The sequence below is a fragment of the Zonotrichia leucophrys genome, chromosome 10 (assembly GCF_028769735.1).
Source record: "Zonotrichia leucophrys gambelii isolate GWCS_2022_RI chromosome 10, RI_Zleu_2.0, whole genome shotgun sequence".
NCBI lineage: Eukaryota > Metazoa > Chordata > Aves > Passeriformes > Passerellidae > Zonotrichia > Zonotrichia leucophrys.
The window spans coordinates 16,255,448-16,274,149 of NC_088180.1; the positions used below are offsets into that span (position 1 = coordinate 16,255,448).

At 39.7% G+C, this 18,702-nt stretch overlaps 1 long non-coding RNA gene across 4 annotated transcripts in view; it reads left to right on the forward strand.

Moving 5' to 3' along the window:
- Positions 1-18,702, forward strand: part of LOC135452402 (uncharacterized) — a 270,903-nt gene that overhangs the window by 236,627 nt on the left and 15,574 nt on the right. For 2 of the 4 annotated variants that reach the window (XR_010441603.1, XR_010441604.1), the window contains exon 2: positions 14,445-14,522. The exons of the other annotated variants lie outside the window; for them this stretch is intronic. This is a non-coding gene — a long non-coding RNA (uncharacterized LOC135452402). The remainder of the gene's footprint in view (positions 1-14,444; positions 14,523-18,702) is intronic. 4 annotated transcript variants of the gene reach the window in all.

Sequence of the window (18,702 nt, forward strand, 5' to 3'; positions counted from 1 at the left end):
CAAAGAAGTCAACACACTTACATTTAAGGGAGCACATCACAAAGTGAATTGGGTCATCTCAGGGAAATATAAAAGCATTATTCTTCTGAGATTTGAAAAAAATACATAATTACTTCTTCCACCAAGCATGATTCTTTTAAATAACCTTCATTTCTGTCCCTTGGAAATGAAAAGAGGTTTACATTAAAAAGGCATTTCCTCTGACTCTCTGTCCTTGAGCAGCACAAAATGTAAACTATACCTTTCCCTTCTTCCTTTGAAGAAAAAGGAGTTTCAATCTTCTCCTGTGAGCAGGGTCCATTTAAATAAGGAGATGGAGTCCCATCTTTTCGATCAGCTTTCTTTGTTTGACTTGTCAGTAATAACACTTTAGCTGAAATTGTACAGGCGTCCTGCTAATTTAGTAATTATTGACACGGTGCTGGGCAAGAAATGATAGCAAACACAGGGAACTGTTAAGAAGAAATGAAATAAAAGATCTTCATATCATTGTGAATAATGGTTGAGATCATTTTGTGCTCTAAGTAGGCCCAAGACACCTTTTTCCATTTTCTCGACACATTTATAATTTATGCTTTGTAATAGTTCCAAATATTTTTAGGACTCCGCACTTTGTTTGAGAATCCAGAGGAACTGAATGAGAATCACGGAGAGCACACACAGATGAGTGAGGGGTGTGACCTGCCACAGCTTTTGATTTAAGAATGATCCCTCATTTTTATATATCCCCCTTCCTCGTTTCTCGATTTATCATTGGATTTAGGGCTGCCTTTGCCCTGGCTGAGCAGTTTTTTGGATTTTGCTCTGTTGGCAGCTCTACTTAGCACGAGCAGCTTTCCAGTGACCTGGTGTGTAGAGGTTTTAGTGTCATTTAAAGGAACTCTGAGAGCTTCCCCCCAAGGGCATCACTCTGCCCATTGTGTTGGATCCAGGAATCCTGAACACATCCAGTGCTGTGCTTGCTTTGTGCTTTGTGGGTGAACAGGCTGTTGATATTAAAGCTCCCTATTGAAAAAATACAGACTTGAGATCTTCATGGGTCCTCTCCAACTCAGGATATTCTATGATAAAATCTCAGTGAACTTGTACATGCTTTAACTCCTTTAAATTCCTTTTTCTTTCTCCTCTAACTGGGCCTCATCAGAATAATTTTTTAGACCTTCAATTCCTAAAACCTTTACAAAGGTTGTTAAAAATTCTGAGATTTCTCAGAAATGAAGGCAAGACTCTTAGTTAAGAGTTCTTTATTGATGTCAGTCTGTATTTCAGCTGTGGGCAGCAGATCTTTGTTGCCACCATGGAGCTCATGTACATAAGGACACAGACCTGTTACTTCTCATTTGAATTTTTACTTTGGTCCTGTCTGTAAATGGCAAATGTGTGGTGCAGCTTGGCAGTGCCATTGCACTGTGGAATCAGGTGGTGGGGCACAGAAATGATGTTTTCAGGATTTCATGCAGATAGCAGGTGTCTCTGGCTTCTCAGGGACTGTCATTACCCTTCTTCATGGGCTGGAATAACATCCACAAAGACTTTGTCTCCAGCTGCACCAAGGGAAATAGGGGTTGGATATTAGGAAAAAAGAATGGAATGGAATGGAATGGAATGGAATGGAATGGAATGGAATGGAATGGAATGGAATGGAATGGAATGGAATGGAATGGAATGGAATGGAATGGAATGGAATGAATGGTGGAGTCACCATCCCTGGATGTGTTTATAAACAGACTGGATGTGGCACTGGGTGCCAGGGTTTACTTGAGGTGTTGGGGCTGGGGTGGACTCAATGATGATCTTGAAGTTCTCTTCCATCCCAGTCATTCTGTGAATAATATATTGGGGTACCCAGGGCTGGTTATTCCACCCTGAACTGAGTGTTTAGGAACAGGAGGCAGGACAGGGCATGCAGAGCAGTTGATCTTTAAATCAAAGGCCTTAATAAAAGGAAATAGAAAGCGATGTTTTAATGGCAGGATGATATCAGTGTCTGTGCCATGTATTAGATTTCAGTGCAGTTGTATGTTGATTTATACACAAACTCATATGAGAGCTGCTCCTGCACACATTGGTCATGGCTGATAATATTCCTGAACTGTGAGATTCTGCAGCATCCAGGGACATTAAACCCACACTTAGTGGCTGGTTAGAGAGGGCAGAAAAGGTTTATTCATTTTGAAAATATGATGGCTTCTCTCCCATGATCAGCTGTGATTGTAGCACAGGTGTGCCCTACCTGCCTCAACACCCTCCCACCAGTGTCACAGAGAGAGTTTTAATCCAGAGTCACTTCATTTTTTGTTTATAGTAAAAGATTTTTTATATTTTTGTTTCTGTAAAATATCTGCAGCAATAGGTGCAGTGATAGAAACAAAGCAGTGAAGCTGCATTAAACTTTGCACATTTCTGACTAATCTACATCTATCTGCCTGTATGCACTAATTATTTGGCTATGAAAAGCAGAAATGCAGTGACAGATTTCATCATAGACAAGCCTGTCTGCTGCCCTAAGGCTACACCCTGCACACACAGAATTCCATGGGCCACCCCTGTTCCCATTCCTGGGAGCTGGGGTGTGTCTGCCTCAAAATTCACCCTCTGGCCACTGAAAAAATAACAGCTGATTTGTCATAAAATAGATGTTGCATGTAATTTTTAATGTAAATATAGATAGGTTTTTTTTAGTTAAAATTACCCAATCCATTTGAGGATCCTTATTTTTCCTTTCCTACCTTTATATATCATTGCAAACAAACAGAGTGAACCCTCATGCTTTTTTGTCATTAGTTTCTGGGGTTTGGATTACTTTAGGCATTTTTTTTTCTGCTTTTTTTCCCAACTTTTTGGGAAAAATAATCCTACCTCTGTTTGGAGGCCTTTCAGGTGGTTTAGGAAGGACAGGGAAACAAAAAGGAAAATGATTATTTAAAGGAATTTCCTGAAGGAAATTTCAGAAAATATAAATTAAAAATACATCTCTTCTAAGGCAAAACACTTTAAAATATGTATTAAGTTTTATTTCTGTGTGGCATTCTGTGCATATAAGGCCATTAACATGCCCTCAGTTTATACCCACCCTCTTCCAAATTCCATTAGGACCTAAATTTTTTAATCATTCCGAGAGACTGCAAACTTCAGGCAAAATGTTTCAAAATTATTTCTGTTTGTTTCATTTATGTGTGCTAAGTCAAATAAAATATTTAACAGAGCTTGGATGTGAATTGGAAAGGACCTCATCATTGGATGGAAACAGAAGATGTAGCAAAGAATCATATTAAAGAAAAATTTGTATCATTTTCAGACAAAAACTGAAATGAAATCTGTTTACTAACCCACCAGCTGTCACTGCTACTTCTAGTTGCAATGTATTGCACACACTGAGCTATAGACTTGCAGTCACAGGCATTACTGTAAGGTTTCTGCTGGGAAACTGAGCCTAATGCCTTTTCAACTTCCATTTTTTTCTACTAGAATGGAAAATTTAATTTTAGTGCCTGCATGGTTTTTGATTTGCTGCAACGGTTTTATTTTTTTCTTACATGTTAAGGCGGATTTTATTTAAAGCAAAGAAACCAAAGCTGGGGTCCAAGTGCTAACAAAGGTAAAAACATTCAAAGGCACTAAAATTTACTCAATGCTGCTGCAGCATGGCCACAGCTATTCTAAATTCTTTCAAGGTGCAGGTCTTTGATTTTAAAGCAAGAAGAAATATTGCTTATATACTTAATATTTACGGCCTCTCTCAATTCACTGGCTGACAAATTCATTGCCCTGTGATGGACAGTTAGTGCTTGCCTTCTGAAAGTAAAAACCAAGGAGATTTTCACTTGTGTGGGGAAAAGAATGAGCACCAAGCATTCCAAGTGCTAGAAATGTTTAAGGCACACACTTACAGATGTGCCAAGCTAAAGCACATAAGCAGAGTTGGTGCCCGAGGCGCTGTGATGAGGACTTGGTCTCAAAATGAAGAACTAAATGCAGATCTTCTGCCTGCCTGTGCTTGAGCTGCTGCAGAGAGAGAGAAATAAAAAAAAAGCAGTCAAAAAGAGAAACACTTTTATCTGAGCTTAAAGGAGAAGTTTTCCTGGAATCTTGAATATTTTTGTTGAAAAAGAAGAAGAAAAGAGCAAAATTTCGAAATTTAAACCCTTTTATATCGCAAAATTAAAATAGTTTTGTTTTGACACTGTCAAAATGGAACACACTGATTTCATTTCGATATTTTTTCAAATGGTTTTGTTCTACAAAATATTCAAGTAGAACTAGGGAGAATGTGAGTTTTTGCCAAACAGTTTTGCTTGCCTGTGTTTCTATTCTGCTACATTTATCCCACAGTCAAGTTTCTGATTCAGAGACCACCTAAGCCAAAGTGGGGCTTAGCGTTGCCTCCAGCACATTCAAAACAAGTTCCTAGTGAAAAATGAAATTTTCTGGGCTGTTGCAGTGGTCTGTTTTCCCAAGACTGCATTCATACTGAAGGGAAAAACTTCATAAAGTCCTTCATTTATGTGCATGCAGTTTTATGTGCTGAGACAAATGTGGTGTTCGGGCAGGGTGCGTGGTGTAATGGAATACTCTTGCTGGGGGCTCTGCTTTGTTCCCACTGTGGAAAACTGACCACATCCCCTGTCCACAGGGGCAGCTGATAACACACAGGCAGTGCAGCATAACAGGCTGGCTGCTTCCAAAAAACATCAATTTCTTGGTTTTCCCCAGTATCTTCAAAATAACGCTGTCTGGGTGCTGGTGTGGGGAGTTGCTGTGCTGAATGTGCAGCAGAGCATTTATGGATGTCCCCAAAACTTTGTGACCCAGGGGATGGAGCATGAGTGTGAGCGCAGAGAGAAAATCAGCAGACTTAATTGTTTCTATCCCAAATGTAAATATCCATATATAAAAACACCCCTCAAACCTGAAACCCCGCACCGACTGGTCCTTTTTAATCTTAATTTTGAACAGTTGCTACTCCAATTAAATTCTACCACCTAGCATTTTCAAACAGCTCTTAGTTGTTTCAGCAAACTCTTTTAATGGACAGCTGTTTTTGACAGCTCCTCCTGATTTGCCAGCGCTGTGTCATCTGCCAGAGCAGGAGGACCCATTTTGTATTCTGCTGCTGGCACTGAGGGGATATGTAAATGTACACATGAATCAGTTGTCACCAGCACAGACACACTGTGGCGAGATGATCAGAATGTGTTGGGAGTTTAGTTGGCTTAAAGTGGGAGGAAAAGAAAAAAAAAAAAAAAACAACAAAAAAAAACACCCAACACAAAAAACCCACCACGCTTAGATTTCTTGAAGTGATTTTTTATTTCAAGTCTCTCCAGTTTATTTTCACTTTGTGGCGCTTGTTAGATTTAGTTCAGGAGAGTGCAATCTGCTACTCGCAAATCACCAACCTGAAACTCAAAAGTTGAGGAATTATAGAAACATTTCAGGTAAACAGCGTCAGAACTTCAGCTACACAAACAGAATTTTATATAGGGCTCCACTTTTCAAACATTTTAACCCCAGTGAGAGAAAACTTCACGTTCCCAGGAGCACAGTGTGGAGAGAAAGTTTGTTCAACTTCCCAAGGCATTCTGGTAAATGGTCAGAGCTGCTTCAGCTCACAGGGTAATGCCTGAATTTCACACTACACAGAATCAGTTTTTATATAAAAAAAAACCTTCTTATATAAAGGATGAGGGAAATCACAGGTGGGGTTAATGTTATCAGATTTACTTCTGAGATGCCCTGATGGTACAGCCCCCATCTCTCTGTGTCAGCAAGCAGGAGGACAAAAATTTGGTCACCCTCCTGTTCACCTTTGTTCCTCTCACCATTACAGTCCACTGACAAAATCAGATACAGCTCCAGTTAAACAGAATGCATGTGGGATTTACATTTAGGAGATGCTTTGAGGTTGATAGTTGAGGTTTGGGATTGTTTTGGCCAATATCTGCAAATCTGAATTACTGGTGTGAGTCTGAACCTCTTTTTAAAAAAACACCCAGAGAAAGTGGCAGGATAGTTTAATGTCCTGAAGACTTTCAAATCCTGTTCATGCTTGAATAAAAGCAACATTTAGTGCATTAAATATTTGCTTCACTATAACTTTATTCTCTTAGTGCTTGAAAGATGCTACTGATGCAAGAATACATTGAGCAATTGAGGTCCCCAGTGCCAAAGACAAAACCACTCCAATGTGTCACATACCTTTTTCCACAAATTCTTCTCAGAGATGTCCATCTCTGACTTGAACAGTGTTATATCTCATTTCCAAATTTAGAGATCAGTCAGTGGAAGTCCTCTTTATCATCTCATTCCCATAAAAGTTGAAATTCAGTGGGAATTGTGCACCAGCCCCACCACAGACAGAATCCAGATTTCTGCTTCTGTCTCAGAAACCACAGTTCTGTGTTCAATAAAAAAGGTGATACTGTTCCACTACTCAGCTTGGAAGGAAAATGGATCTTTATTATCTTTATTATATAACAAAAAGAGAAAAGGCAAATAGAAAAATGATGAGAACTAAAGTACACACAGAAAACTTTCAGTCAGGGCAGTGAAACATCAGAAACTGTGCATGTCTGCATGTGCACATGCATGGATTGCAGTGTAGGGGTTAATACCAGGACACTTGGGTATTCCTGGGTGGATAAAATAGAATATTTAATAACCGTGCAGGAAAATCAGAAATGCTCAAAAGCATTTTCTTTTCTGTGTGTGAGAAAAAAGCCAAAGTACACAGGACCGTGATGCTGCTGAAATAGTTCCTTTTCCAAAAATGCCAGAGTTGATCACTTTAATAACGTTGAATCTGAACAGCCTGCATCCAATAATTTTCACAGAGGGGGCCAAGGAACTGTCCAAGCGTTTAGTGTTGATTTTTAATGCCTTGGAGCACTGATGATTTTCCAGAGGATTCAAAGAAATCTTATATTCTGCCAATATTTAGAATGGAGTGACCCAGGTAACAGGTTTAAGAAAGGCAAGGTGGCAAATACCAGTTAAAGTGGGATTATGAGAAACTTTCTCCATTGGGCTAATGAGGACAGTTTTGATGAGATTAAAAGTGGTTTTGGTAAAGGCAGCAGTGCTTAAATCATATTGGGACTTGCATAATCACCCAGTGATAATCACAGGGGTATTTTCTGGCTGTCATTTTGGGGCATCTGTGCACACCTTTGTAAACAGTTTGATATTTTTATCTATAAATCTAGGAGATAATATTTTGGTACTTTAGAACACATCCAGGCCTGTAACACCTGCTAGCTATAGATTGCTCTTAATGGGGGCTGTCTGGATGTAAATAAATGTTATTTGGTTTTCTTATAAAAATGCAGTAAAACTGAAGTTTTACATTTGGGGTAAAATGGCATTTTTACTTTAAAGAATATAATTTAACTTGACACAGCTCTGCTGAGCTTTACAGTGGCTTAATCAAATATAGCACTGCTTTAAAAATAGGGATTGCTTCAAACAGTGGATTAAGTTATTGGTCTTTCACATCTCAAGTGCTGAAGCTCCCTAGGTCTCAGGGTGAGAGTGAAAAGTGATGTTGTTTCAGCTCAGACTGAGTGTAATAGGAGTTAACTCACAGGCCTCTGTCAAGCTGACACTTGGGTGGGTTTTTCCCACTTAAAGGAAAGCCCTCTCAGGGTTATCTGAGTTTGCAGAACAAAGTCAGTGCTAGTGGCTAAAGCACAAAGGTTTGCTGTCCAACACACATTGGGGATCCCCAGCATCTCAGGCTCTTTCTCAGCTGTCCTGCTTCCCCTCCTCATTCTCCAGAATCAATCATGTTCTTCTAGTGATGTGATAGCATGGTTTTAGCCAGTTTTGTGAAATACCTAATTAAATAAGCAGAGGACATAGGTAAGGTCCTGTTTGACATGGAGCTATTGATTGACTTAATGCATCATCTGAAAAATGTTTTCACATCCTCCTGCCTGCACAAGGAGGGACTTGTGTAATCTTCAAGACAAAGCTCCTCACATGACTCCTGGGTTTGTGCTAATGAAGTTTGTGCCTCCCAACCAAAGAGCCCCTTCACAGGACACAGAGCTTTTGAAGGAGATTAAATCAGGTTTTGTTGCACACAATAACCATAGTGTACCTCTCTGCTTGCTCGTACACTGATCAATGGCTGATCGATGCTAATGGCTGCAGTGTCTGGTTTTCATCAGTGTGCCTTTCTTCTGCCTTGGCACTTCAGCATGTCACTGTGCTCTTCATGAGAGGCTTGTTGAAAGCAAAAAAGTGTAAATCAATTGGTCTCTGTGTGGTAAACAAAAGCTCTTGGATCAGTCAGAACGAGCCCTGAAGCACCAGATAGCACTGGGGTTTAGTTTTATTTAATTAACAGAATGTTTTAATCAGGAGACTGTTAAAAACTGAAGCTCCTTGTCCAACCACAAACCTTTTCAGTCATGATGGGCTCCAGAGTGAGATATTGCATTCCTGTTCACTCCTCCACTGCAGAGTTTTAAAGTTTGAGAGGTTTCTCACCAAACACACATGGCCTTGTCCCAATTCTATGTCACATACCCCAGGTCTGCAAAGGGACATGGCTTCAAATTAGCATCCTGCCAACCATGCTGCAGGTTTATAAAGCTTTGTGTTATTTAATTTCCTTCATTTTAACCAGGTATGAAGGTTTAAGGCAGGTGCTGTTAAGCAGCAGCAGCTCAGTGGGTGAATATCTCTCACACCTGATGAGGAGTAGCCAGACTAAGACCAGCCATCCGTATGTTAAAAACATATTGCCTGTGTAAAGAGCAGTAACTTTGGGTGTTCAGAGCTAATTTCAGGCAAGAAATCCATTTATGCAACTGGGACTTAGTTTTTGATGATGTTTCCATTAGTAGGCAAGCCCTGTGTGGTTATGCCTGCTCTTAAATGAATTCAGCTAAGGAAAAATCAGTAGTGTGAATGGGACTGAAGAAATCAAATACCAAGTTATTATTAAGAAAAGCTGAAAATCTTTGTTCCAACATATAATGTTGAGTTTGGCTTTCTAAAACAGTGCTTTCATTTAATGCTGATTTATGACCTTGTTACAGTTATTTATTACAGAAGTATTAGTCTGTTATAAGTAGATATGAAGTATTGTAGGTGGTGAGTAAATATGATTGCTGTTCATTCACTGCCTATGACAACCATCATATATTATTTACTGTTAATCACATTTTACCTAAACAGCAATTTGTCATTTATCAATCAGTTATAAAATATCCTAGTGTGAGTCAAAATCTAAAAATGCCCTTGGTTGTTGCAGAAAGCTTTTGTTCTGTGTGTGCTGTACTAGAATTTGAGATTCTCACTTTAAAAGCCAAGTCAAAAAGTTAAAAACTTAGATAACAACAATTTGATAGATTGAGGAGACATGTTAAAAGGGGGGAAACTATGAGCATAAGACAGCATAATTAATATGAATGTTCTAAATATATTTAAAGCATTCAACTCCTTTTGGGGTGGATGGCTATTAAATATGTGCCATTTTGGGATTTGCCAAAATGTCTCGGGGATATTTCACATATTAATGGCTTTTGGCTTTGCCATGTATAGTAAAGAGAAAATTCCAGGAAAGTTTTGCTGCCAAATATTGCCTGGCTCAGAGGACAGAGAATGGTTGGGGTGGTGCAGACAGGACAGCTTTCAGCTCTTGCTGTGGGAATCTACAGATCTTTTCCAGCTTGACGGAATGGGAGGAGGAGAAAGGAGCAGCCACTCACCAGGCTGAAGATAGATCTTAAAAAAGTCCAGAGCAAGATCTGTAAGAACTTAAAAAGTGCTATTGTTTTTAACAACTGGTACAAGTAGTGAATTTTAAGCTGCTGCTATCAAACCAGGTCATGTCATGTCCTGCACAATCCTCTCCATCCCAGGCAGTGTTCCCAGGACTAAAGGGCATGGACTGAAAAGAAAGGTGTGATGTGAGGTTGTGTTGATACAACCTGGAGCATCCTTGCAAAACAGGTGGCACAGGGACAGAGCAGCAAAATGCCATCAGCACCCCAGGCACAGGGACTGGAGCAGGCTCTGGAGTTGTACCAGCTGGGACCCTTCAGTAAATATGGCCAATGTGGTGGGAAATGGAAAACTCATGGTTTTTCAGGAAGCAGGATGGTTTGGGGTAAGCAAAGAGGTGCTCTGATTGCCCCTGGCACAATGTACCACCCTGCTGAACTCCAGCCAGGGATGCAGGCAGCCACAGGCACTCTGAGTGAGAGAGGTCTGTGGTTATTTCACATTAACTTGCATTACAGGACAGTAAGGCTCTTGTGTTTATCAGCTTTCAGCTGAGGATTGAGGCTGGCGTGGCTAAAGACAATATAAAAGTTTTCCCTGTAAAAATCCTGTAATTGAAGATCTCAAAGCATTTTCCAGGCATTAATAAGTAAAGCCTCAAGTACAGCTACCAGTATTTCAGTCCCCAACGTTCAGCAGTGCTTGTAAGTGCTGTTAAAATAATAACAGTTGTATCAATGCTCTTGGCAATCCCAGAAATATTAATGGCATCTTCCCTGTCAACAACCTCCCCCCGTCCAGGCTCTGCTTTCTTCTCATGGGCAGGAAGCAAAATTTTGCAAGGGAAGAGCTTGCTGGGGAGTTTGGGTCATTTGGGATTTTGCTTTTGTGGGTTTTTGTGTGTGTCCAAGGCAGGGCACCAGCCAACTGGAGTGCTTTCTTGTGCTAAGAGGTGTTCTTCCTGATCTCTAAAACATTTGGATGGATGGTTTTATTTTTTTCTTTACCTTTCTTACTGGAATGTGTTTGTGGTCACAGACAACTAATGAAGAGAACAAAGGAGAGACAATGTTGTAAAATCATTAGAAAAGGTAGGCACTGTTCAAACAAATGCGTTTTGCTATTAAAGTGCCATTTTCAGTCTTATTTGCAGCCCCTACTGTTCCTTACACTGGCTCTTCACTGGGGACAAAAAATTCATTAAATGGCTCTTCATTTTGCAATATCAATATGTTTTAAGTCAAATTGTGCATTCTTTGCTGTTAATTCTCTTTTAAACACAAAGGACCATCAGAAAGTTTAGCTGCAGGGGGGCTACAGGCAAGAAGGAAGATACAAACATCCCTCTTATGAGAAATAATAATAATAATGAATTCTTTTAAAGTTTAAAGGAAAATAGTGGCTTTTTTGCACCAAGACTGTAAGACCTGTTCATTGATCTTTTCAAAGAAGCAACAACAATAAGGAGAAATGAGAATGAAAGGAAATGAAAGCAAGGGAATAAAAGCCGTGAGGAGTTGGGGTACGTGGAAGCAACAATCCAGAATCTGACAGAATATGTGGATATTGATGAAGCCTGGGATGCAACATAGATGTGATCCCAGGGAAAGGCCTGGCTGTATTACCTGACTTGACTATTAACTTTGCTTAACCACCAAGGATTTTTATTGAGAAATCCTTTTTTATCTTTATCTTTTTTGTTGTTTTGTTTGGTTTTTTTTTTTTTTAATTCAAAACACATCTCATTTGTCAGACTGCTCACAGCTCATACAGGTTTCTGGGTGGATTTGTTCTATAAGGGAGAAGTCTCAGCTGAAATGGGACCTTGAATATTTTGCCAACCTTTCACCAGGATCGTGGTGGAAGGGAGACAGATGTGCTGCCCCTGTGGAGCACAGAAGTTTTGTGTAGAGGTTTGTGGTTTGAATCAAATTGAGCAACTAATGATTTGTGTTATGAATGTGTCTGCTGGAATGTTTTAATCTGCAAGTGACAAGTGGTTCTCCTGACAATCAGTGTAAGGGGCAGAGTGCCCATAGCACAGTGTCTAAAGAAAAATTTCAGCAATACCCATGGCAAGAAAGACAGGGAGAACCTAGTGAAGAGGCTTTTACACATTGTGGAGTTAAGCAATTTAAATAAAAATCATATTTGTTCATGTTTAAGGAGAAGGAAAATGAGAAGGGTCATTGAAAAGTTCAATTTGCTGTCTTTCCAGTGAGAATAGACCCAATCTGGAATATTTAACTTACAAATCACATCCGAACAGATTTTTTACATTTGATGCACACTTGGTAAATTCCAGGTGTCTGATTACACCTGGTCCTCTAGCAGGGTGCAGAGCAGGGTGCCTCATCCTGGACAAAATGTTTGCCCAAGTTTAGAAACAAAACCTGTTCTGTGTGGTTTTGGTGCAGGACAGGCATCAGTTCCTGTCTGCCATGATGATAGAACGGTGAGTAGGATGATGAGCAGAAACACTGTTCTGGCTCCTGGTTGAAGGAGAGGAGCAGTGCTGGGCTGAATCCACATTCCCAGCCATCTCCTGGTGAGGCTCCATAAACTCATTTGGAGGGGAGATTTCCCTGACCTGATCCATCAGTGCCACAGCTGTGAACAACACAGGAAATTCAGCATGGGGAAGGTGCAGCCCTGTGGTTTCATGGCTGTGGGGTCACCAGCAGAGAGAATTAGCAAAGCTGACACCCTGAGCCATGTCTGTTGGTGGGGAGGGGATGCCAGCACTGCCCATGACTGCTTCCAGCAGGAGTGGAAGCCATGGAGATGTCCAGCAGATGTGTGCAGGAGCCAGCCTTGTTATCCTGTGACTGGGGGTTTGGGCTCCTGTTGGGCACAGACCAAAGTGAGTCCTGGAACAAGACAGATGATGAACTTGGGCTCTAAAATCCTCTGTGCTCCTCTGCCATTTTGGCCAGTGATCCTGCACCATATGTCAAGTGGGCTGCAAATTCCCATAAAGCAGCAGTTTGCCACACCAGACCCATAACAAGGGAGGTTGTAAAAGGAATAAATGGCAAGTGGAAGGTGGAAATCGTGCCAAATGTACAGCACAGCCTTATTAACAGCAGCACAGCAGCCAAGGGGAGGCAGGAGTTGCATATGGGAGTAGGACTGTGCATGGGGAAAATGGAGAGAGGCAGCACTGCCAAAGGGTTTTTTCTTCTCTTTTTGCCACTTCTGAAACACTTCAGACATTCTGGGGTTTTGGAATGAGAGCTTTGTCTTTGTTTTTGGAACCATGTTTTTGTATTTCTGTATAGAAGGCAAATCTGTTATTTTGCTCCTTTCTTTGCTGAATTCTTGCTGTGTAAAACCACCTTAGGTGTTGTGTGGATGTAACCTGCAATCATAAGATCATCAGACCATAGAATGGTTTGGGTTGGAAGGGACCTGAAAAATCATCCAGTTCCAGCCCAGTCTGCAGCTGTGAGCCTGGAAGGAAACAAGGAGCTCCGAAACAAGGAGCACTCTTAACATGATCTCTTTCTGCTGTAGGAGAAACAGTCCCAGGCATCTCCAGCAAGGCCCAGAAATGCTGATTTTTATAATGGGAATTACTATAACTTACAGTGGTCCCATAGGCTAAGTACTGTTTATTGAAAGCTTTTTAACTCAGTCAATGCCATTTTGCCTAAATCACAAAGTCTTTAGGGAGCAGATCAATTTTTTTTAAAAAATGCCATTTGTAAATTTAGAAATGTTTTTACTATGACTTTAGCAATACATTTCAAATGGTCATTTCAAACTCACTTTCTGTTTTTATTTCTAAGTAAAACCAGGATGCAATATTTCAGCTTGTCTGAAATAAAACAGTAATTTGTAACAATTTCATGTTAACAACTTCATTTCCCAGGAATAATTTAATCATTGGTGGGGAAGGGAGGCTGCTTTTCAAATCCTAACTGAGCCCACAGTTTTCAGTGTTGGAATTTCTGTCAGAACAGAAATTCATTTTGATAGATTTGGAAAGTTATTGGGGTTGTCTTCCATGTTTAGACTATGCATTTTTCCATTTGTCAACATTTCTTGAAAAAGACTGGATTTGTGGCAAAATTATGATTGAGGACATTACTGAATTTCTCTGGAGAATTTAAGACTTCAGTGTATAAGGAGTGTAATAACTGACATGATGAGGCAGTAGCCAACAACAAAAAAAACAAACAAACAGGGGCAAAAAAAGGAAAAAGAAAAAGAGAAGATAAACCAAAGAGCACTTGCTGATTAAATTTAATCCTGTCTGGCCATAACTTCTTAGCCTTTCTCCTGCTGAGTAATATTTGATTGATTTTACTGAGGCACTTTAAAAGTACAGTTCAGTTCACTGATACTGCTGGTTGAATTTCCTCAAACAACACACTCTTATTTTAGTCTCATTTTACTGATGGTTTTCTATCTCACACCAGCACTAAAGAAGGAGCTGTGTGTAATCTTAAGTGTTTACACATTACTGGACCTAAAGACATAACTTCCTACCTACCTGTACCCTACAGAATAGCAAACCTGAGTAGTTCAGACAAAGTGCGTGAAAAAGGAAGAATAGATCAGAGAAATCACAACAGGGGCTGAAAGAAAAAGGGGACAGAAAAATCCATTACAAATGAAAATAATAAAGTCTCTTAAACTTTGAAGAAAAAATAGAGGCTTGTTTTGTACAAAGATAGTGAGATGTGTTCATTGATCTTTTTAAGAGTCAAGAAGAAATTGGCCAGCAGCTGAATAAAAGAAAATGAAGTTCCCTTAATACAATCCATGGAAAGACAACTCAGGTAAATTGATCAGTGCAGCACAGATAATTTCTAACCTTTCCCTTCTTCAGAGAAGATGTTTGGGGTTTTGTTCTGATTTTTTTCTTCCCTCCCAAAGAGTATAAAAAGCACACAGCACCAATTTCAAGTGGTTTTGGATGGCTTTTCTAGCAATAACTGGAGAATTTCTGGAACTAAGCATGGTAATGGCTTTTCTTCCATCTCCTTCCTCCATCACACCCTTGTTCCCTGAAAAATATTGATACACTGAGAAAGTTTGAGGGCTTTTTTTTTCACTTTTTTTAAAAAACTCTCAATTACTTCCTTCTCTGCCTCCTCCTTCGAAGAGATTTTTGAACATTTGGCAATTAAAAAATCTGAGTTATTACTGTGATATCTCTGTATACCAGGGAAACCTTATGTTAACTGAAGTGCAGGAAGAGCCCAAAGGCCAAAAGATGTTCAGTCCTTGCCAGCCCCCGCTCCAAGCCCGACCCTTTACCTTGCACACTAAATCTGCCTGTAGAAGTGGCAGAGCTTTAATTTTTAGTCTTTGTTTTAGCTAAATGTCAGATGTCATTGCAGGAGAGTGTTTGAGGCCTGAAACTGCTGCTGCACAGCTGCAGCATCCTTTATCCATAGGAATTATGCTGGAAATAGGCTGAAGGCCCCAACTTCCCTCCTTTTAAAAACTAAATATTCCCAGCTCCCAGAAATGTGAATAAGAAACAAACTTGTTTATGGTAAAATAAACCTGCAAACTCTCCAGCTATTTGGAGATATTTCTTTTCCAACTCTGAAAAGATCTCTGAAAATCAAATGCATGAAAACCAAACTCGGCACTTGGGATTTGGGAGCTTCCCACAGCATCGAGTGCAAATCTAAAGCTATTCTAATTTTGCTTACTGGGATAAAATGCTGCTATTTGCATGTTAGCCACAAATTAACAATTAGAGTGTGGCAGTTAATGAAAGAAAAGAAGCAATGCAGCACCTTTGTGAGCAGGCTGTAACCCATGTTTATATAGAGAGCTTTGTAGAGCACCCCTGGGTTCTGTAAATGAAATGGGCCTTTGCATATGCTGCATAATTGTCAAAACATGAGGCTTTGTAGTCACATCCCCAAAATGCAATCCGTCTTATGAAGCTGCATCACATAACCAGCAGCATAGTAATTTCCTTCTCCATGAGCAAGTTGTTCCTCAGCCTTGAGGCAGTGCTCATTCAGGTCAGGTATGGAGTTATGTGAAGGTCACTGTGGGAAAGATCAAACCACACCTGCCTAGATCACACCAGCTCTGCTGATGAAAAGGTACATTCCCTGCCTGGCTTGCACACAGAAATACTCACTGAGATCTTACACAGAAAGGGAAAATGTTCCACAGAATGATTGGGCACTAAACTCTGCAGAAAAGTCCTCGAAACAAATCATTATCACAAATATTTTAGTACAGACGTCTCTCTGACACAGCTTTCACTGCATGCAAATATTCAAGCTCATGCTTAAGCTGGTTCTGATGTCCCAGTGCTGGACCTGCAGAGGCCATTAGTGATTCAGAGCAGGATATTATCCACTGACAGATAATCATTGTCTGTTCAGAAACTTCTCCTTTTACAATACAGCTGGTGTCTATCAGCTGTGCTAGAGGGGTGCAGGGAGATTTGGACAGTGTAGAGGGGTTTTTAAAAGGAAGTTTAGAGTAAATATCAACAATCACCATTTGAGTAAAACCAGCAACAAGCCAAGACTTTCCTTGCTCCTGAATAGGAAAGGATGAATCGATTTTCCTGTCCTTTATTACTTAAGTTATCTCTACACAGAATCATTCATGAATCTTTAAATTTAAATCCTAGAATATGTTCTAAATGCTTACCTAGATAGTTATTTTTGTTTTTCGTATCACTAAACACAAATACACGTATTCTAGAAAAGCAAATGGATTAATTAAAGGAAGTGTTAAATGAGATATTTATAATTTTCATTCAGATGAAATAATCCTGACTTATACCATGTCACATCACATAGACTTCTTGATGTGTCTGTAAGGGACACACAAATAAAGAGATTCATTTCTTCACAAACCCAGTGAGCTTCAAATTTTACAAGGTTGTGTGAAGTCAGAGTCATGGGGGATTTTGGGAGCTAAGATCACACGGAAGATGTTTTATTACATGATGGGAAAACTGGGAAAAACTGAACTTTCAACCTTTTTTGTGAAAGCATATGAATACAAAAATCAAGCTGATATACAAAAGCAACTAATCATCAAGGAAGACAATTGTTAGTGACTTGTGAAAGAAATCACCAACAGATAAGAAACAATTGGAAAATATTACTGGTTTTCTGCATCTACTGCATTTAAGACTGGAAAGCAATTTTACTCAGTGAGCTTTATGAGACAATCAGGGATGTTAAACAAGAAAGAAATCAGGTCTTCACCTCTCTGGGTTTTTAGGAAGAAAGGAAAGAGTATGTTGGTTAACACTGGCAGACCTTTTCTGCATAGCACAAGAAATAAAGATTTGTGTAATGGTGCCATCAGTGACAAGCACCTGGAGAAGCCAGAACCAGGGGATAAAAATGAATTTGTGGCCTCTTGGAACTTTTTTCCCTCCAAGATGCCTTTGCCAAAATAGTTCCATTTACATCTGAGTACCTTGCCAAAGCCAAGAAATTATCAAGGCCTTTCTGGAAGTAAATTTTGTGCATACTGTGGGTAAATGCACAGATGAAGATAATACTGAGGGATGGGCACTGGTGATGGAAAAGGTCTTCTGAGCCCTGCAAAAGTGGAAGACTTTTTCTTTCCTCATCCCTTGCTTGAGCCATCAGACAGATCTCCAGCCAGAAAATAACTTTTTTTTCCCCCTGATTTTGATCTGAGTGTAAAATATTCTGCACCAGAATATTCTACTTGCTAATACTGCCACAGATTGTATTTTACTTCCCCTGTTTCCCCACAGTGCCTGGCAGCCTTTCCCCTTCCTGGTTAAGGAGATGGGAGTTCTGGACTGCTTCTCAGATAAATTGCTGTAGATTCATCATTCTCCATCTCTGTCCTGAAGAAGCAGTCTCACATCTGATGTTAATCTTAAAACCATATTCTATATAATAAAACTCCTTGTGAAAGCTCTCCCTACATCATTATATGTTAGAATGACAATATTAATCATCCAATGGCATTTGCACACCTACAGCATCATTCCCAAAATCCTCTGAATTCTTTTTTAATGTGAAACCTGGAAGGTTTAATGAAGCTTTTAATGGACTGCATCAAACACCATTCCCAGCCCCTTCCCAATTCATGAAATGGATATATAGTCCTTGTTGGAAGAAACACCCTTTTATTTGGCAACAGGTGGAATTCCTGAGAGGGGTTTCCAACTATCTCTGATTTCTGTCAATTAGAAATAGAAGTGAATCCAGAAGTGGTTTCTGTTTTGGTTTTTTTTGTTTGGTTGGTTCAGGGGGTTTGGTTTTTGGGTTTTATTGTTTTAGGTTTTTTTTGTTCTTTTGTAATAAGCATAAAATAAGCTAAACCCATCCAAAAATCTTAATCCATTTTGGTACCCAGGCACAGTTCCTGCAGAGCCCAGCACCCTGGCAGACCTTTAAAGATGGAGAAGTCTAGGTAGACTTGTGTTAGTCACGTAGAATGAGGAGTCAAATTACAGTAAGAAGATTATAAACTGAGTTTATTTTTTCCTTTTTCTCAGTTTATGCCACAAATGTACTACTTTTGACAGAATGTTGGTTATTTTGCCATTTTTTTCTCCCTGTCTGTTTAATAGAAAAATCCAATTATTATGTAAAGAGAGCCTTGCTATAATTGTCACAAACAAGTTAGCATAACAATGAGGAGCAACAACTTTCTGAAGTCAAAGAAAGCACTGATTTATGACTGTCTCTGAGGTGTGATTGATATAGAATGTTTTGAAGGAAAATTTTTAACATTTCTTCTTCATTTTACAGCTGCTCCCTCAGATCATCCTAGCTGAAGCATGTTTGCAAAGGAAAGTTGCTTTGGAAGAGGGAACTTTTCCACAAATTCATTTTCTTTTCTTTAAAGAAGGGAGAAAAAAAAACCTCCCAACCGAGCCTACAAAAGCCATTATTTAAACAGCCTCCTTTTTAAAATGTTTCCGGCAGATGTTTATGCAGAGAATGTGCTGGAGCTCCTTCAGTAAGACACAGAAGTGAC